The following is a 21,767-nucleotide window of genomic DNA, read 5'->3' as shown; positions in this document are numbered from 1 at the left end:
TTTAATCTGAGCAAATATTGCTAGTTCGAGCAAATAATATTGCCGGTTTGAGCAAATATTGCTAGTCTGAGCAAATATTGCTCGTTTGATGAATTTTTGGTAGCATGACCAAATAAAATACTAATTTAAGATACTGACTGCTGGGCCGAATATAATAAATAAAAGTGTTGATCACAGGATCAACATAAAATTATCATTATTTGAATCTGTTCAGAATTATGTTTTGCAGAACTCTGGATTCAAAACCCTAATTTTAATAAATTGATGATTTATTGAAAATCAACCGCAGAGCGAAGCAGTGACCGACTACATGGGATGATGAGTCTACCATGTAACACCCAGATGCTCGAATGAGCAAAATACCAAAGTCTCTTGAAGACCAGTTGGTGAAAGAATGATTAAATGCTGGTTTAATCAATAATTAAAATGAGGCTCGTGTGAGCGACAGGTAGTAAAACCTAGCCATGAAAAGATGAGGGACCGACCAAGAGGTCATGAGACCGGCCCTTGGTGGTCGTGGGACCAATTGATGGTCATTTGAGCAAACCCTCAATTGTTTGAAAAGAGTTTGGACCTAATACATGCAATTGAGCAAATTAGGTCAAAATAACTAAAACATGTGGGACCGGCTATTTCCAAGCCTTAGGGACACCCTTGGTCGGTCAAGGGGATGTGCCCGCGTCACCATGGTGTTCGTGTCTCAGTCTTGAGAGTTTTGATATTTTTCGGTGCACGTTTGAGCAACATTTTGAGAAAATATGCAGAATCCAGGGTTTTGCTGAAACTAGGAAAAAATCATGAGATGATGAAAAATAGTTAATAAAATAGGGGATTGCAAAGTGTGAGACCGGGCATGGCATGACCGGCCAGCTAGCAAGCTCGGTCCCGCAACACTTTTCCTAATTTTATATAATTTTCTGCATTTTTTCTCTGATTTGAGGGAAATTCTATAAAAACTGAAGAATTTCATGAAATTAAGGAATTTCCATGATATTAGGAAAATAAAATAATAATAAAATAGAGAGTGATGGAGTGTGGGACCGGTAATGGCCCGGGCACGGTCCCAGGGCACTCTTCCCAATTTTATGTAATTTTCATGATTTTAGGGAAATATCATAAAATCAAGAGGTTTTGTTGAAACCAAGGTATTTTGTTGAAATCAAAGAGTTTTCATGGAATGAGGAAAACAAAACAAATAATAATAAAATAAGGGGGCGTGTGGGGCCGGCTAGGGCCCGGTCCCACGGTTTTCCTAATTTTATAATACTTTTCATGGGTTTAGGGAAAAATCATGAAATCAGGGAGTTTTCATGGAATGAGGGAAATAATAACACAATAAGGAACCATGAGGTGTGGGACCAGCCACGGCTAGGGCATGGCCGTCCGGCTAGTGGGCTTGGTCCCGCGACACCTTTTTCTAATTTTATTATTTCCTTGGCGTGCGGAAACACCATGAGACTGGGAGTTTCCTTGAAACGAAGGAGATTTGCTCAAATGAGAGAATTTTCATGAGATCAAGGAAAAATAATAAAATATGATAAAATATAAATTGGGCGTGGGACTGGTCACGTCGTGACTGGCCGGCTGGTGAGCCCCTGTCCCCTGGCGCCTTTGCTAATATTTTTTTATTATTATTTTTCTTCCTTTTTTGCATAGGTTCATCGTTCCTTCTTGTTCTGAAATGCTCGTTTGTGCATTCAGATGCTGGTTTGTGCATTATTGCTAAGTACACTTGCACCATTTTAGTCAGGGCTTATTCGATGCTCAGATGCCCGTACGTTGAATATTTATTACTAACCCATGGAACTCTGATGGGAAGAACCATAAGTTGAAGTAACGAAATATTCGAAGAATCGTAGAATATAACTGCATATTGAGTTACGATCAGAGATAATTAATTGATGGCTCTATACTAGCAGGCATGCTGTCTAGGAGCATTAATTATCTGAGAGTTGAGCAATATGAACTTGTTGGAGTGTCATATTTCTCCTATGTAGTCAGGGAAAACTTGGTTGCATCCTGAAGACGTTGTTGCTCTATACTAGCAGGCATGCTTTCTAGGAGCCGTCCAATCTTTCGATTCTATACAGAAATAATTACTGAAATTGCTCAGTATTCATGAGATGTATCGTGGCCTCAGCTGGGAGACTACACATCTACATATACTCTGAGAGACAGCCTTCTCAGTCAGAGATTTATGGCATGAGCTTTCATGCTTTAATGAGAGACATGAGTCTCACTACTCATCCGATTGCCGGATCCGGAGTATGTATAATTATGGTTTTACGGTTTTACCCTTGTTGAAAATCCACCATCTACAAAGCCACATAACTGATCGAGAATATGGCTGCAAACACGCAGCAATTTAATACAAGAGGCTCATCGATGGCTAGGAGGGTCAACGAAGCTAGATCTCCCTCACACTTAGAGGATAGAATGGGTAATATCGAGAAGATGATGCAACAAATGGCAGCCGTGCTCATTCCTTCTTATGAAGAAGTGGCCGAACAGGTGAACGTTGTGTTTCCAAATCAGAGGCAAAGGTATGATCCCTACTCTAATACTTATAATCCTGGTTGGAAAGATAATCTGAATTTCATTTATGCAAACAAGCAAGCTGCTTTTTCCAACCCTGTTTTAGGACGACAAGGTGGTTTTCAACAATCACAATTTCATCCACAACATCAACATCAACAGTAAAACCAAAGCTCTAATTTAGAGGATATGATCAAGGTTATGATGCAAGAAACAAAAGGTATTTCCCAGAAACAAGATGCAATATTGTAACAGAACTGACATTATCAACAAAAGAACGATGCTGTTGTCAAATACCTACAATTACAAATGGGGAAAATGGCAACCGATGTGAATTTACTAAAGGCACAGGCTTCCACAAAGTTTCCATCACAACCATTTGTGAACCCAAGAGAGCACGTCAATGCAGTAACTTTAAGAAGTGGAAAGCAAGTAGTAGATTCTAATTTGGATACGGGGGCAGTACGTGTACCTAGTGACGATACTTAAAAGAAGTAGAAGTGGAAACTGTCCCAAAGGAAAATCCAACCTCAAACGGCCAACCTAAGGACATGGTTCCCACTTTTACCATACCACCTCCTTTCCCTAGTCGTTTTGCAAGTCGAAGAAGCAAGCTCAAGACAAGGAGATCATGGACATTTTTAGCAAGATACATATCAACATTCCACTTATTGAGGCCATCAGAACCGTACCCAGGTATTCCAAGGTTTTGAAGGATTTGTGCACAAGGAAGGATAAGTTGATTGCTAATGAGATCACTCAAGTGGGTGAAAGGGATATAGATATGTTACTTAAGAAGATGCCTACGAAGTGTGAAGATCCTTGTGGGTTCACGGTTCCCGTGACCATTGGTAACCGACGATTTGAGCATGTTTTGCTTGATTTGGGAGCTTCCATAAGTGTTATGTCAGCCGATGTTTATGATTCTTTGAATCCTTGACCTTTGAAAGAAGCAAAGATTACTATTCAATTGGCTAAGAAGTCCAATATATATCCCAAGGGAGTCGTGGAGGATGTGTTAGTTCAAGTGAATCGGTTAATCTTTCCGGTTGATTTCTACATTGTGGATATGCATAATGGAGATAATTGTTCGTCTACTTCGTTACTTCTTGGGAGACCGTTCATGAAGACTGTCGTGTAATCTCCAATTAATTTCATTGGTGCAAAGACGAAAATTGATGTTGATAGTGGTGCACTCACTATGGAATTTGATAAGGAGATAATACGTTTCAATATTTTTGAAACCATGCGCTATCCTAGTGATGTTCACCCAGCTTTCTCAATTGATGTTATTGGCTCGTTAGCGCAACAAATGTTTGATTTGAATAATGAAGATGAACTTGTAGTTGTGCTAAGGAATAGCATTGATTTGGACGTTCATGGACAGACGAACCTGGACGTTGACTTAGCCAAATAGATAGTGGAGATGTGTGGTGCCTTAAAAACACTACAAGAAGCTAAACCGGGTAATATTTCTTATATTTTTTTACCCGTAACTAATGAGGTTCGTTTACCTTCTATTGTGCAGGCACCAAAACTAGAACTGAAGCCGCTTCTAGACCACCTAAAGTACGCGTACTTGGGTAATAAAGAAGAACTTCCGGTGATTATTGCAAAGAACCTCACCCCATTACAAGAAGAACGTATACTTAGGGTTCTGAAAGAGAACAAAACGGCTATTGGTTGGACAATTGCTGATATTAAAGGAATTAGTCCATCCATGTGCATGCATAGAATCCTAATGGAAGATGATTTCAATCCAGTACGTGATGCTCAGCGTAGGCTTAATCCCCCAATGATGGAGGTCGTGAAGAAAGATATCCTCAAATTGCTAAGTGTGGGGGTGATTTATCCAATTTCTGACAACAAATGGGTTATCCCGGTACAGGTGGTACCTAAGAAAGCAGGTGCCACTGTTGTTAGAAATCAAGATGATGAACTTGTTCCTACAAGATTTCAAACAGGATGGAGAGTGTGCATAGACTACATAAAGCTTAATGCCGCAACTCGAAAGGATCACTTTCCTTTACCTTTCATTGATCAGATGTTAGAGAGGTTAGCGGGACATTAACATTATTTCTTTTTGGACGGTTATTCGGGCTACAATCAGATTGTTATTGCACCGGAGGATCAAGAGAAGACTACTTTCACTTGTCCTTTTGGTACGTTTTCCTATAGACGGATGCCGTTTGGTCTTTGCAATGCACCTGCCACTTTTCAGAGATGTATGGTCAGTATATTTTCTGACTACGTGGAACACATAATTGAGGTATTTATGGATGATTTTAGTGTTTATGGTGATTCATTTGATTTTTGTTTACAAAATCTTGAACTTGTGCTTAAAAGATGGATAGACACTAATCTTGTTCTTAATTGGGAGAAATGCCACTTTATGGTAAACCATGGAATAGTGCTCGGTCACATTGTGTCCTCTCGAGGGCTCGAAGTTGACAAAGAAAAGATAAAATTAATAAGAAACTTACAATACCCCACTTCGGTGAGGGATATTCGTTCTTTTCTTGGTCATGCAGGCTTTTACAGGCGGTTTATCAAAGATTTCTCCAAAATCTCAATGCCGATGTGAAAATTATTGCAAAAGGAGGTTATTTTTGACTTCAACAAGGAGTGTAAGGATGCCTTTGATAAATTGAAAGAATTGTTGACAACTGCACCAATTATCAAGTCACCGGATTGGAGTTTACCATTTGAATTAATGTGTGATGCAAGTGACTATGCAGTTGGAGCCGTTCTGGGTCAAAGAGTAGACAAGCTGTCTTATGTGATTTATTATACATGTAGGACCCTAAATGATGCACAAATCAACTATTATACCACCGAGAAAATTTTTTTGGCTATAGTATTTGCATTAGAAAAATTTAGATCCTATTTAGTGGGTTCAAAAGTGGTAGTATATTCCGATCATGTAGCACTTTGGTACCTATTAAAGAAGAAAGAATCTAAGACAAGACTTATACGGTGGATTCTACTATTGTAAGAATTTGATTATGAAATCAAGGATAAAATAGGTGTTGAAAATACTGTTGTTGATCACCTTAGTAGACTTGTTTTTCCCAAGGAAGAACTTCCTTTAAAAGATCGTTTTCCAGACGAACAACTTTTCTCAATTGAAGATTCAACACCTTGGTACGCAGATATAGTGAACTACTTGGTTACAAGACAAGTACCTTGTACCATGTCTAATTTTCAAAAGCTTAAGCTCAAGAAAATAGCCAAGCAGTATGTGTGGGATGAGCCCTACTTGTGGAAATACGGTTCTAATCAAATCATCCGCAGGTGCGTACCTAATTCTGAATTTCAATCTATTCTTACTTTTTGTCATACTTATGCATGTGGTGGTCACTTTGGTTCTAAACGTACTGTTTTCAAAGTACTTGAAAGTGGCTTTTATTGGCCTACCCTATTTGAGGATGCATATATTTTTTGCAAATCTTGTGATAGATGTCAACAAACTGGCAATCTAGGTGCTCAAAATCAAATGCCACTCAATCTGATTCTCACTGCAGAGATTTTTGATGTGTGGAGCATAGATTTTATAGCTCCTTTTGTCAATTCTAATGGAAAATTTTATATACTTCTTGTTGTGGATTATGTTTCGAAATGGGTGGAAGCTAAAGACACCCCTACTAATGATTCTCAAGTTTTTTGTGAGTTTGTGAAGGAATATATTTTTCTAGACATGGTACACCAAGAGTGGTTATCAGTGATGGAGGTTCCCATTTTCAAAAATCCTTCCATGCTCTACTCAAGAAGTACAACATAACACACAAGGTTGGTACGTCGTATCACCCACAAACTAGTGGGCAAGCTGAAATCTTGAACTGTGAGATTAAATCCATTGTTTAGAAAACCGTTAACACTACACGGAAATATTAGAGTTATAGGCTCAATGATGCATTATGGGCATATAGAACGGCGTACAAGACACCGATTGGTATGTCTCCATATCGGTTGGTTTATGGCAAAGCTTGTCATCTTCCGGTTGAACTTGAACACAAAGCATATTGGGCGATAAAGATGTGCAACATGGATTATGACAATGCGGGGAAACAAAGGAAGTTACAACTTAACGAGCTAGAGGAGATACGTAATGATGCTTACGAGAGTTATCGTATATACAAGGAAAAGACGAAACTTTTCTTATGACAAGATGATTTCTCGAAAAAAAAATTGTTGTGGGTCAAAAAGTTCTTTTACTTAATTCTCGTCTTAAATTATTTCCTGGGAAGCTAAGGTCCAGATGGATTGGACCGTTTGTTGTTACTAATGTTTTCTCTTATGGTGCAGTTGAAATTTTTAGTCTTAGAGATGGGAAAACTTCGATCCATAGATTGAAGCCATATTATGAAAACGTTGCTTATGTGAACATGGATGAAATTGAACTTCGTGATTTACTCCCTCTGGAGGAATAACATCATTGGAATGCCAAGTCGGGTTGAGGACATTAAACTAAGCGCTAAATGGGAGGAAACCCATAAGTTTTGTATCTCTATCCCTTTTGTTTTTGATTTTCTTAGTTTTGCATATCATATCTTGCATTCCCATCTTATATTTTACAAGTCCTATATCTATAATGAAAGTTTTGACGAATTCTCGTCAGAAAATTCTGACTGCACACTTGTCATGAAAATAACTCTCAAGACTTTATACGGAGTCCGATTTGAGTGGTTGACCCCAACTTTTAAAGAGGACAGACTAACCTTTATTTTTCAAAAAGAAAATATGAATTAGAAGTCTGTTAAGTTGGAGCGATAGGCCTAGACATTTGTGCTACTGTGTTTTTACAGAACTTTTTCAGATTGCATGTCAGTCAGTCCGGAGGCCATAAAAGTCAGACCATTTATCTAAACACTGTGCCCTTTTGACACGTTATAGAAAACATATAGGTGAACAACTTTTATTTAGGATGTTTTTCCTAGTTCCCTACCCATTGGTACATATTTTGAGTTTTTCAGGGCTGTTATGTCAGAAATCAGAATTTTCGCTTTTTGAACATTGAGGACAATGTTGAGTTTAAGTGTGGGGGAGCATTTAGTATCTAATATTTGCATATACACATAATAATAATACTCTTTGATTTCTTGCATTCTTGAGACTTCATATTTTGGAGTTAATTATGAGCTAATTAGGATGACACTCTAAACCTTTTAAGGTTGAAACAGTTCTTCAAGCTATAAATTAAGTTCCATTTATTTCAATCCTTAAATTTATACGTTCATAATTGAATACGAAACTAAGATATGGTAGTCGTTTGAAAGATTCATCCTCGTAATTAATCATTACTGAATCACTTTCTTTTTATTTTTGCAGTTTTATGTTTCTCTAAAGTGATTTGGTGGGATCCTGATACTACCGTGGATGTTGTAGCAAGGTAATCATTGGTTGAGTATATAAAAACCCCATAGACAATTGTCTCATAAAGAGTGAGCCGATAATATATATATATATATATATAGATAAGGCTCCTCTTCATTTATCGACACTTGGATAGCAATACGTGTGAAACGTTGTCCCTGTCTCCGTCGCCTAAGCAAGCGTGGAACGCAGGATCCAAGGCAACTATCACGTATTTGCTGAAAAGGAACATGCTCTTAGAGTATCTAATCATGTATTCGATGAAAATAAAAACCTATCATCATTATAGCAAGTCAAAAAGACTACTGATGAGGTTTTTGACACTAGGGTGGCAGTATGCGTGAAACGTTGTCCCTGTCTCCGTCGTCTAAGCAAGCGTGGAATGCAGGATCCAATGAAACTATCGCATACTTGTTGAAAAGGAAACATGCGCTTAGATTATCTAATCATGTAGTCAAGTTAAATGGGTGCTTCTCCAACTATTGCGCTATAAATAAGAATCCTTTGACGACATTCATACAAGTATTGTGGGTAACATTTTTCACTTAAGTCAACATTTGCACACTTCACTTTTCTATTTCCATTTTCTTATCTATCCATGTGATTTCAGTACGCGAGTGTTGTGACAAACGTTGCAACAAGTACAATGACTATCTTAGTAAAGTTTTGCAAACAGGTTGAATGTCACACATAAGTAATTGCTAATGTGTGATGATTGAAATGTATGTGGGATGTTTGCGGCTAAAGAACATATGCAAGCTAATTTGCTTTGTGTCTATCATTAGTGGTTCTTCCAAGGCGAGAAAATGGAGTAGGTTTTGTGGGTATACCTCTTGTAATCCCTCACGAGACTAACTCGTCCACTAGGGACACCTAGGGGTTTAAAGGCCTGTTATTCATGTTAAGAGTAACCGTATCTTCACGACATGGAGTTGTTGTATTTAGGATTAGTTTTATTTAGTTTGATCGAGGACTAGCAAAAGCTAAGTATGGGGGAATTTGATAAGTGCATAATTCTTATGATTTTAGTGTCCATTCCATACTTGTTTTAGCTATTATTCTTGCATATTTTCGTATTATTACTCTTGTTTTCTCTTATTTGCCTCTATTAGGTGAATCATCCAAAAAGGAGATACAAAGTTCTTAAAAGAGATTTGAAGAGAAGTATTCCAAGTATCCAAGTGCCCAAGTCCAAGAGAAGTGGAAGAAGTGCGACGAGAAGGAGCAGAACACACATAATCAAGAGAAGGACCAAAGACAGATCTTAACTCATTCAAATTAAGGATTTATCATCATCATTTTGAATATAATTTAAAGATAAAAAGAATGCAAAAAGAATGAGGTCATTCCGAGTTCGGATGAAGAAGTTGTGGCCAAAACAAGCTTTTATTGAATACCAAGACAGTGAAGTCCGCGAACTAGGTTCGCATACCGGGTTCACAGACTTAATTCCGAAAATTTCTGCTGGATTTTGAAGTTCACGGACTGGGTTCACGCACTTAGCAAATGGGAAACGTGTATTCACACCTTGAAAGACCTAAGGGCACGTTTGGATTCGTTATTTTGTTATTTCGGGTACGAACCGAATTAAATACGTGAAGACCAAGCAATGTAAACTTGGAGAAGAGAAATATAAAAGCCAGGGTTTTGGAGCGATTCTCAATCGTAACGATATCTCTAACCTTTTCTTATATGTATATCATGGATGTTTCTACATCCATGAGTAGCTAAACACCTATTGATTGAGGATGAGCTCTAAGTTGTAAACAATATTTGAGTTATTATATTAATCTACTTTGAAGTTCTTCATATGATTATCATTTTTTTTTATATTATAACGAATATTTATGATTGATTGATAGATTGTTTAGGTGTCCAACTAAATTTATTTGTTGATTCAATCTATTGCTAGTATTGAGTTAGGAGATAAGTAATCGTCGAATAACCTTTACACAAGTAGAGAACACAAGACCTTACAGAGGGATTCTGTGGAGCGATTGTGGGTATAAATAACACTAAAAAGTGTACCTTGAGCTAAGAGTCTAACTATTAAGGTCAACCTATAAATTCACAAAAGATAAAGCATTCGACCAAATTACACCTTGAGTGAGCTACTACTAGGTGGTTAGGAAAATAGAATCTGGTATTGGAGAGCTTCCATACTCACTGATAAAAGGAATTTAGGGAACAACACTGAGCTAGCTGTTATTCCACGGTTGGTGATAATCTATGATTAACGATGAGTAGGCAATTATAATAACTCATTGACGATTTATTAACGAAGAAGGATTCCTCGATCATATCTCTCTCTATTGATTACAATACAACTTTATTTGCTTTGATTATTTATTTTGTTCACAATCTAAAACAAAACCCCCCTTTTGTGACACTTCGACAACTAAAACTCATTGTTCTTCGTGAGAACGATCCTCACTTCCATTATATTACTAGTTAATTGTGTGGAAATAAGATTATTAATTTGTTGAGCCTACGACACCCATCAGCCTTCCCTAATCAAGGATGTTCCATATCACATGGAAGGAAGAAATCTCCAAACTATGATGTTAAGTTTGTACTATCTAATCACCCTCGTGATCAGAAAGTATGTCTCTTTGTGACTCAAAAGGGACTATTAAGAAAAAGAGAAACTCCAGGTTGATAACAATTCCTTTGTTTGACTTCAACACACCTTAGACTTAATCCTCAAAGGTGTAACTGGCATTCGTATGTCTAAACCAATTGGTTTCAGTACTCACCCTGTGTATTCTACCAAGAAAGTCAGTTCGATGAGTTCCTCAAATGCTCAGAAGTATAACATATGACTCAACAAAAATCGTCTAAGAAGAAATCAGGAATCTTCTTCTGTCAAAAAGGGAGATAATGTTACTTTTGATGTGAACAAAGTGTCAGGAGAAGGAAGCAAAAATGATGATATGGGAAATAACCTAAAGGTGATAATTTAAGGTTATAAAGAAATCGTCAACATTCTGTCAACCTCCTCTAGTCAAAATTCTTCTGGTAAGAACTCAAACTATGTCTCGTATTTTGATGACAATAAGTTTTATGATAATTTCTCACATTAAAAGGGGTTCTTTCCTAGATTCGAAAGGAAAAAGAGACTCAACCGTAAACACATTTCATCTAATGAGCTTAGGGCTCATACTTGTGCTAATTAATCACAAGGGTTGAGAACTTACTCATAAAAATCCTGTTGAGTAAGATGTGTTAATAATCAGGTATACTGTTGCAAAAATTGCTTTCTGTTTAGTTGAGCTATTTTTTATCGTCCATAGCTAAACTATTGTGCAGACAACTTTGCTTAAGTATTGGTTGTGTCTGATGTTGTTTTTTTTTTCAAAGAAATTTTCGTTGCAACAATGTGCCTGCTACTTTTGTGCTCTTAATTGTTTCTCTCTGAAGATATAAAAGTTATTGAGCCAAAAATATCGTGATAATATTCACGTAGCAGAAATTATGTCATGTCGTAAAAATACGACCTTTTGCGTGTTTTTATTATTGGGTCAAGTTGTGTTCGTACGGGTACCCGTGTTACTGTCACGAATCAATTTTGGAAACCCTAAAAGTTACCTTCCCTAAGAAACCATTTAAATACCAAACCTTTGAGTCACGTACGCATACTATGGGTTGTTTTGTGTTTTGTCAAGAATGTCTTCATCTTCTCCCTCTGGTGATTTTGCAGGAGGATTTCTTGATAAAGGTATTGGTTTCGAGTCCAAAGGGAGGATGAAAAGAACCCTAGTAGAAGATGATCATCATAATGCCTCATGTTATTATGCCTATACTCATCAGGATATGGTTTCTGCTGAAGTGGTTCATGATTTTCTTAAATACTTTGAGGACACAAAACGACAACTCGTTGATACTTTAAAGAGTTTTGATGTGTTAAGAACTGAGTTGAAAAAGGTTACTTCTGACCTTGGTCTCATAAAGACACATGTTAAAGAACTTCTCAATGAGGATATCTTCTCTGAAGATGCAATGGATGTTGTCAATCACAAGCTCAAAGATCTCAAGGCTCGTGAGAATTCCGAAACATCAATTTGACTTCTGTTCGTGTTCAGTTTTTAGTGGTTTAGGAGTCTTTCTTTGTTTATTAGCTTGTTGATTTACTTTTTTTTTTGATGCTAGGGCATAGGCCCGTCCTGCCCCCTGGCAGCGTTGCCATCGGCTTACTCCCCACTGAGCAAACTTGGCCCCTCTTAAACCCATGTTAAAGTTAGTATAATTACGTTTGAGCGGAGACTCGAACTGCTGACCTCCTATTTGAGAGTCAGACACCTGGCCAACTGGGCTAACCCCTGATGGTTAGCTTGTTGATTTACTTGTTTTTTCTAGGAAACTTCTTATGAGAATTTATTCTTGTGTTTTTAAGAAGGTAACTAGGGTTTGGAATAGCCATTATTGTGATTACACATAGCTATGTCCAACGTTTTTTCATCTTGCAATGTTTTTAGATTTATTTATTTAAATTCTAAAGTTTGTTTGGAAGATGATTTTGCAGTATTAATCTTTATGATTTCATATATAGCAATTTGTTATGGGATATGTGTGTCTGCGTCCGTGAACTATGATTGTCCCACACGTGGTCAAAAGTTAAGTCTTTCATATGTCGATATGCAAGTATTGATAAAAGATTGAATGAACTTTTGACAAACAAAAGATAAGCCTATTATGTCATTATGAAAATATTAATGGAAGATAGGATGAACTTTTGTTTACAAAGATTAAGTCTATTGTATGTCATTGTGCAAATAGTGATGAAGAATATAATGAATCTTTGTGTATTCCGCAGTATTGATCTTCCCTGATCCATATTTTTATGTATATACTGTGCTGCTCCGCAAGTTCTCTTATGTGAGCATTTCCGATGGAATTAATCATGGGTTCTCTTGAGATTAATTTAATTGAGATTTTTGGATACAAATTCATATTCTTATGTGATTTGTTAATGTACAAAGAAATCCTTCTTTTCTTGTGAAAGTAAGGTCGCTCTTGTTGTCCTTTTGGGAATGACATGTTATAGGGAGAGTTCTTAATTGAACTTGTGCTTAATTGCCAAATCTTTGTGGGGAGTGTGGCTGTGGAATATTATAGGGGTTATCTTGTATCTTTATAAACTCCTTGATGAATGCATTTAGTTTCGACTATTTGATTACATCTAAAAAGTTGATATGTACCTTGTTTTGGTCATGAAGTGTCTCTATGAAAATTTCATTAGGATCCCACTAGTTTTCGTACCTTTGCCAATTTTATTGACAAAAAGTGGGAGAATTAATGTGTAGTTCACACTACAAATACATATGGTTTTCGGATCATTATGTAAGGGGGAGTGGTTTTCATGTGATATGAAGTATTGACTAAGGGGGAGTGATACATATCACCATAGTATTGTTGTCGAAGTTGTGATACAATTGAACTTTGATGTTGTGTAATAATACTATTACACTGTGTAACAATGTTTGAGAGCTATTGTTTTCTCATTGTTATGGATACGGATCTTCAACAACGATGATGCTGATTTGAATATCTTTGGAATCATTGGAGTACTTGGAAGTGACGAAGATTTCGAGTAATGTTGAAGAACCAAGGAGATCAAGCATGTGGATGAGAAGCTGCAAAGTGTATTTATTTTGTATTTCATATGCATTGATAGTTTTGTCACTAAAATTGACAAAGGGGGAGACTGTCAGAGCACTGCTCAGTCGAACTCGCAAGCGTTGCTATCTCAAGCTTGTTTGTCAAGTTTAGTTGCCAAAACTATAAGTCTTGATTTCTAGTATACTTATAGCTAATTCTCGGACTAGAATAGTAAGTGTAGTTGAGCTCTAGACTCCACGACGTTCATCATGCAAATACGAAGAACTACTCAAGGAACTGGTGGAACTACATCGACAAAAAGGTATGTGGAGACTTGAACTTATTTATCACTCAAAAGTCTATCTATTCAATCTCCTATCTTGAGACAAAAGTCGTATTGCTATATAGACTTCGATTATACACATTTGCTATTTCGATCCAAGTTTATCTCTCTTATCTATTTCTCGAAATATGTGTTAGTAAGCTTTCGCTTTGGCCAAGTTCATCTTTAATCGTGAGGAAAGTCATGTTGATCATTTCAATTTCTTGAAAATCGCTTTGATGAAAAATAGTTTGTGAATAACAAATATATAACATCCTCTTAGAATGTTTCAATGATTGAAATGAGAGTTTAGAATATATAATCTTGAATGGATATAAACATTGTATGTGAACTCATACTTGTGTAAGTCCAAAATCCCTGAACCAAAGTATGTGTACTTTACTGGTTTAGGATGACCGGAACCAAGTCCGCGTACCCGTACGCGTACTGTCGGAAGTTCACATCCCGTGAATTTTTGCTGGAGTTTATGAACCAAAAACAAACTCAATCCGGGTACTTAAGTATGCGTACTCGTATGCGTACTTAAGTGGGTTATTTTCTAAAAATGGATTATTCGTGAACTAAGACATTTATAAATTAAGGAATGCAATCTTTGCAAATCGTGGCTATAATGTTCATTAATCGATTCGAGTAAATCAAGATCATTTTTGCTTTGATTGTGACTTGTATACTTCTATGAGATCTAAGCAATTGAATAACTCTCTAACTAGTTCATTTGAGTCATTTGAACTAGTTATGGTGAAGATGAATAAGGTTGATATGAAAGTGCTCATATGGCTAACCATTGGTTAACTATTTTTGAACCAACTAAGTGTACATGTTTAGTTACGGTCACTCAAACCTAAATGAAGTTACATTTCATTTGTGTATAACAAGCTAAGTTCAATCTAACGGTTGAAAGATATTAGCTTGAATCTAATCAGGTTTTCGTCTAACGATAAATATTGAATGCTTTGTTACCAAGGTAACTTAGATTGCAAACCCTTATTTGAAGATTATATAAAGGAGAAATCTAGCAACTGGGAAACCTAATCCCCACACCTCATGTGTGATACTAGTTGTATAAGCTAGAGTCTATTCTCCTTTAACCTTAGGTTTCTCTTGAGACCATGTAGGTTAACGACTTGAAGACTTCATTGGGATTGTGAAGCTAGACCCAACTATTTTCTCTGTAGTTGCGTGATCTGATCTTGTTGTTTCTATCGTATTTGAGTACAATTGTAAGATTGGCTTGAGATTAATTTCTTCGATAGGCAAGATATAAAAATAGTCACAAACACTTTCGTCTCATTGTTTGTGATTCCAAAATATCTTGTTTCGCTAGTCGATTAAGATTATTGTGAGGTGATTGATATTTCTAGGATGTTCTTCGGGAATATAAGTCTGGTATATCAATCGGTTCCTGTTCACCTTGATTTATCAAAAGATGGAACAAAGCTCGTATGTATTTCTGTGGAAGACAGATTTATCTATTCCTATAGACTTTTCCGTGTGAGACAAATTTGTTTATTAAAGTCTTCGACTTTGGGTCGTAGAAACTCTTAGTTGTGGGTGAGATCAACTAAGGGAATCAAGTGTGTAGTATCCTGCTGGGATCAGAGACGTAAGGAGCGCAACTGTACCTTGGATCTCAGTTCAACTACAGTCTAGACCGAAGTTAGTTTGTAGTAGGCTAGTGTCTGTAGCGGCTTAATACAGTGTGTGTTCAATCTGGACTAGGTCCCGGGGTTTTTCTGCATTTGCGGTTTCCTCGTTAACAAAACTTCTGGTGTCTGTGTTATTTCTTTTTCGCATTATATTTTGTTATATAATTGAAATATCACAGGTTGTGCGTTGAATCGATCAATTGGTAAATCCAACCTTTGGTTGTTGATTGAAATTGATTGATCCTTGAACATTGATCTTTGGTACCGTTCAAGTTATTTCTCTTGTATTCAATCAGGCTCGCAGTTTTCTATTTGTTTGAGTGAGGATTGAATCGAGAAATTGAGATATAACTCTTTGATATACTTTTTATTAAGATTGAGTCTGACTGTCTAGTTGATTCTCTTAAAAGTATATTGGAGTTAGTACATACAGATTGCTAAGCGAAATATTGGGTGAGGTTGTTAGACCCCCGCTTTTTCACTTACCCTCTTCTAGTTTTGAAGGTAATTATTCATACTAACATGTGAATACATTGTGTGGAATGATGATAAAATCTTGTCTCTGCGGCAAAACTTGGTTGTTTTTAATTTGACTTATTAGTAAGTACCCATTGTCATCATTGATACAGGAGTTACTTGTCGTGTTGGTTTAAGAAGGATTTGAAATTACTTTTCAAATGCCAACCTTTTTTCAAGTACGCTTTTACACTTATATTTATGTTTATTATACATTAGGTATTCATGATAGGTAAAACAAGCTCTTATTCTGATAAAAAAAACAAAGCTCTTAAATCAAGATATTACAGGTGTGGCTTCATAGTATACTGAAATATACATAATTCAGGTTCCAAGTTTACAATTATGGATGGTAATTATATCTTTGAAAAGAAGAGGATAATTTGATGGGTGTATTTTGATTTATATTTGTTATATAGAGTTTGATGTTAAACCTTAAAATGCTAAGTTGTTTTGCTTTGTCTGTGGTCTTACTGAGATGGGGTTGTGTGTGATTTTATGCTCTAGGAACTATGAAGGTGTTGATGGTGGATTTTTGTTTAAGGATAAAATTTTAAAAGCCGAATTTTAATAGGCTGACATTCTGTAAAGGATAAATCCATTTGAGTGATGAATACTTCTTCACTTTATTAATTCACCCAGAATGGAGCATGTGGCAACAATCCCTGTGAATTAAATACACCCAGAACGGAGCATGTAGCAACAATCCCGATTTTCTGTGAATTTATAGCATTATTAATCAATGCTTTATTAGCCTTGTATTTCCTGTGTTGTTCCTGGGAACCCTCACTGTTGATGCGGCATGAGGACTGAGTGTTGCCCCTAACAGGGTAAAACGAATCTCCGAGTGTCAATAGTGAGGCATGCACAAAATGCTCGTACAGGCTATCTATCGGTGTGTTATACTAGCCCGATTGAGTAAACTCTCGGTGTGTTATACTAGCCCGATTGAGCATTCCTCTCGGTGTGTCATACTAGCCCGATTGAGTATAATCTGGACTGCCCGTGCCAGTCTCAGAAATAATCATGGCCACACAGGTTGGCCGCATGATTCTATAGCCTAGACGATCCTCATTAGGAGCAGGCTATCACCACAATGACCACCAGCGGGCCCGGTTATTCCCTGGGTGGTCGAATACATACCACTCCCTTCAAATGGCCACCGAACGCCAGCCCAGAGTTGGACGTCCAGGATGGTGTGGAAAGGCTAAAAAGGATCGCGCGACAAGGGCCGGCCAAACCAGACTTAAAAACAGTCATGGACGTCCAACTTCGCAGGCACGGTTGGACGAGCGTAGATTGTTCCAAGTCCGGTTGGACAAGTACCGTGGTGTACACCAACGGGTCCCCCTTCCTACCTGCATAATCGATCCTCCCCTGACTTAGGAATGGAATGACGTGCGATTGCCTGAAGTTGGGCCGGCGTGAGGCTTGAAGGGTCGCAGGAAATTGCACCAAGGGTCTCAGATTGATCACGACCATCCAACTTCACCAGCATTTTTGGATGGTTTAGATCAGGCCTATGACCATCAGTCAGGTATCACCATGTTCACCACCGTCCCAATGTGGGCCCCACGTGGTCGTCCAATCCAAACGAAGAGCATAGCATGCAAATTCGTCCATCCAAAGTAGCATGTGCGCGACCAACATAAATCCTAATTAAGGTTTGCGGCATATTACATGTGTCGTAAATCGATCACGAGCGTCCATCTTCGCCAGCCTGGATGAAGGGTGCAGGAATAGACTAAGGAGGTCCAGAGAGTATCTACATGATCACCATGGGCCTGTCTACCTCTATGTCCGACCGACCAAAGCAAGGCAGGACCATACGCCTCGGTTTGTGCGCCCTGAAGATGGCATGCCGCTCCCCTTTGGAAGTCCTTCGCGGCACAGGATTCCTGTCGCAAATCGATCTCAACCACTCATCTTTACCGGTAAACTTGAGTGGCCTAGATCGCATCTTGATGGGGCAGTGAGGTATGGACATGCACACCGGCAAGCTGTCTACACGCCTGCCCGGTCGGTCCTGCCAAGAAATCCTCGCTAAGGCGCAGACAGACATGGATACAACTCAGAAAGACGTACTCACTTTTCTTAAGACACTAATTGATTAATTTCCACAAGGGCCGAGACAGCTCTCGGGGCCAAAAAGAGGTGCATTCATCACGCCTAAAGCGGGTACCTCAGCAGCGCAAGCCTACATGGACGAAGAAGCTCGTGTTGCTCCTGAACGTCTGAGAGAAAGGGACCAAGAGCGTACCCCGGAGGCGCAGGCCTACATGGACGAAGAAGCTCGTGTTACTACTGAGCGTACAATAAAGAGGGGCCAGGAGCGTTCTAAGGAAAGGGACCAGCCATCCAGCTTCATCACACGTGAGGACTTGGAGAGATTCCTCCAAAATCGTGGCAAGGGAAATCTGATGGACATGCACCAGCATCAACCTCCATACCCCCAAGACGTGCAGTGGATTCCTCTTCCATGGGGATACACCTCCCCTCAATTCACCCTTTACGACGGTACTGGTAACGCTCGTGAACATATCTCTCGATTTTTGGAATCCTTGGGGGAACACGAATACAATTATGTTCTCCGCCTGAAAGAGTTCCCGAAATCACTTACCGGAAGGGCGTACACCTGGTACAATAACATTGCACCTAACAACATATCCAATTGGGGAGAGATGGTCAGCGCTTTCTACAGGAAATATTTCTTTGTGTCTGAGCAGATCACCTTTTCATATCTAGGGAGGGTCTCTCAGCGGAACAATGAACATCCGAACGACTTCGTTAAGAGATTCAGGACCCAAGCTTTGGATTGTCATGATCCGAATGTTACCGAACGTCAGTTGGTGGAGATGTGCATTAACGGGATGGTACCCATATACCCTTCCTTGTTAGAAAACCTGGGTTTCCATACATTCTCTGAGCTCCATGAAGCTTCCAAGCGTTCAGCCACAACCGCCCCAGCGTTGTTGGAAAGAACCAGAGTTGTTCGAAGTGAGGATTCACGTGAGAATCGAGGAAGCAGGCGTCTTATCAACAAGCAATATAACACTGGTCCTTCTATGAGCGTGGTGGGCGAAGGCGGAAAAATGAAAGCTCCAGCAACCAAACAACCGTGCGGCTCCAACGCACACAACTTCGTCTCAAAAAGGAACGTGCAAAGCTCCTGTGCAAGACGCTGAAGATACAGGCTTCCCATTTCCGCTGATGAGGTAATGGAACTCTTGGAGGCATGGATTCAGGACGATGCTATCAAGATTCCCCCTGTCAGGTGCCCACCGAATGAGAAGGACATGACGGACCCCAAGTACTGCCGCTATCATAGGTTTGTCAATCACCCGACCAAGGACTGCAACAAGTTAAAACAAATCTTCAGAGAAAAAATAGAGGGAGGAGAACTCCAGCTGGGGAACGAAGGTGTTCATAGAGATCCTCTTCCCATCAGGAGCTGCATGATTTCTGGGGACTCTGTTCGAAAGACTATATAATCTATGATGGAGCATTTGTGCGAAATCTTATATCTCTCCAAGGCACAACGTCAGGATATATTCGCAGCCCTCAATCATATCGTATCAGGCAGGCGTTTGTATCCAGAAAAGGAAGCTGTCTCGGAACCTCGGTCTTTTCCGGAAGACACCTCCAGCAAGGGAAACTGAGGACTCTTGACCGTCACTCATTTGAAATACGTCAAGTTCGATAGCACATTGATCGATGCAGCCTCCGAATTCAACATCATCATTGTCAAGACTCTGAGGGTCGCAAAAATTTCAAAGCAAGAAGTTACCCGTAGTCCGACCGTGATCAGGAGATCAGAAGGAGAATTCATGGACGCTTATGGATGCATTGATCTTGACGTCAGAATCGGTGATGCTCCAACACAGGCCAAATTTTACATAGTCAAGGAATGTTCGAATTACGACATGGTCCTGGGACGCCCGTTGTTGTAATATTTTTCAAGAGGTAAGTAAAAGTTCGTTGCTCGGACTTGAATAGATTTTAAAACGAAAATATATGTACAAATTTGTCACAAGATGTTCGAGAGGTATTGGGACTAAGGACTTGGCCAATTCTTCATGCATGTGGTATATTTTATTTATTCTTAACAATTACTGCTCAAAACATAAATATATGGACTCTTATTTTGCCAAAATAGATTCTCAGAATATTAGTTATAAATCGTAAGCATGGGACATCAAACATTTAAGCAAGCATGCCGCATCAAATAAAATGATAACTAATTAATTAAAATCATTTTTCAATTTTTAATCAGTGCAAAAGTCATAAAAAGAATAAATTAAATTTACCACAATGACGAAAATAGACTCCCCCCGTCGTCCCAATGTTGGGTTTAGCTCCTCATATTAATCATAATCTCAAAATGTTTTATTATTGCTCCAAAGTTGATTACAATTGAGTAAACAATGCAACAGAGAAATCGCAACAGCAGTTCCTGTTGCGAAGACGATGTTGGACTGTTACAGAGAAACAAGTGGTGACGGAAAATTAAATGCTGTGGTTTACTTCTCTGTTGCAAAATATGATGAAGAAACTCTTGCGATGAAGATAAACGTTGCACAGCAGTTGAAGAAACAGTTGCAAATGGATGAAGGAACCGTGGCCGATTCCTTGTTCTTCACGGGCAGCAGCAGCAGCAGCAACAGAGTTCTGAAAACTCTGATTTCTGCTCCTCTGGCCCTCCTTTCGACTCCCAACTCTCGACAGCCCTTCCCTGTGATAGTAGAAACCTATTTATACACCTAAGCCTCATTGAATCTCGCCATAACTCCTCAAAAATCTTCACAATGAAGAAAAATATTTTTGAGAATAATTTCTTATTTCTTCCTCTGTGTACGTTAATTGTCTTGGAAATCTTCATAAACTGATTGATACGCATCCTAGGAGAATATCTGGGCTTAACTACACAAACATGCAACATCTTTTACGTGATTTTCTTTCCAAAAATGAGACGATATTCTTTTCTCTGTTTTGATTGGGAATTGATTTTCTGGACAAATTTGATCGATCCCAACCACCATAATATCTTCATATACTCATATCACATATACCCATTAAGTCTCAGCTCTTTAATCTCGTTAAAACACCTTCAAATGTCGAATTGAAAATCTGCCAGTAAAGGAAAGAATTTTCCCGCCAAAACAAATTTTGAATTTTGAAAGAAGGTCGCCCCTTATCCAGTGGTCGCCCCTTATCCAAAAGCGAGAGTCCGAATAACACTTGTCCTCCGGGTGCCAAAATCAACTTTTCGAGCCGAATTTTCTTAAAATATTTATTTCCAAAAAATACCTACAAATACATAAATAACAAAATTAGTACAAAATCGAGTGCCAACAATACGGACATTGAGGACAAATTAGACACAAAAATGTGTCTATCAAATACCCCCAAACTTATTATTTGCTAGTCCTCGAGCAAAATTTATTCTTGAAAAGTGACCGAGTTAATCTCGGGTGGGTTTATCAGAGGTGTACCCACAAAAACCAATACTCCAGACCCTAGCTATCTACGCAAAACCTTGGAAAGCACTAAAGAACCTCCTTGGTTGGCATACTTATTACTTAAGGAGGAAGTACCCTGACGCGAAATTCCAATTGCTGTATACGAGTTTGCACTCAAGCATACTAAAATTCATATAAGTGACAGAGCTCTACTAAGATAGTTTCACGATGGACATCATACTCGGAGTCAGACTAATCACATGAAAAGATTAAGAAGATGGAAAAAGAAAAATGTAG

Source organism: Papaver somniferum, chromosome 3 (genome assembly GCF_003573695.1).
Source record: "Papaver somniferum cultivar HN1 chromosome 3, ASM357369v1, whole genome shotgun sequence".
NCBI classification, from domain to species: Eukaryota; Viridiplantae; Streptophyta; class Magnoliopsida; order Ranunculales; family Papaveraceae; genus Papaver; species Papaver somniferum.
The sequence above is the reverse complement of the archived record's forward strand: the minus strand, read 5'-3'. Positions refer to the sequence as shown.